This window comes from Sinocyclocheilus grahami, unplaced genomic scaffold, assembly GCF_001515645.1.
Source record: "Sinocyclocheilus grahami isolate Dianchi unplaced genomic scaffold, SAMN03320097.WGS_v1.1 scaffold535.1, whole genome shotgun sequence".
In the NCBI taxonomy this organism is placed as follows: domain Eukaryota; kingdom Metazoa; phylum Chordata; class Actinopteri; order Cypriniformes; family Cyprinidae; genus Sinocyclocheilus; species Sinocyclocheilus grahami.
In genome coordinates this window covers 1,714,154-1,714,573 of record NW_015505714.1, presented here as the reverse complement: position 1 = coordinate 1,714,573, position 420 = coordinate 1,714,154, and the positions used below count along the sequence as shown (strand labels likewise).

The following is a 420-nucleotide window of genomic DNA, read 5'->3' as shown; positions in this document are numbered from 1 at the left end:
GGTGAGTGGAGCCCATCCCTGTCGTCAACTCACTCATCAGAATCTTTGGTAATCCTCTGCAAACTTCGCCACGGCTCATTCGGTTCTTGTTGAGTCCTCGGCAAACTTCGACAGTTGGTTGAACTGGCTCATTCGGTTCTTTTTGAGTTGGACGTGCTACTTCGGCTGTGCGTCCTGCGTCATCAACCCGGAACTAAAGTTCGATTCGATTTGATTTTTGAACCGACTCAACCGGTTACTTCCTGAAAACCGACTCAAAAGAACGATTCATTGAGAAATCTGATCACCCAATAATGTTACAATGTTAGATTTCTATTTGTTTTAAATGCTGTTCTTTTGAACTTTATTAAAAAAGCATGACAAAAATATTAAAAAGCACAACTGATAATAATAAGAATATTAATAATATTAGAATGATTT

The 420-nt window shown here is 38.6% G+C and overlaps 1 protein-coding gene across 1 annotated transcript in view; it reads left to right on the top strand.

The window, feature by feature from the left end:
* erap2 (endoplasmic reticulum aminopeptidase 2) overlaps positions 1-420 on the top strand; it is an 11,063-nt gene that overhangs the window by 9,534 nt on the left and 1,109 nt on the right. The window lies entirely within an intron of this gene.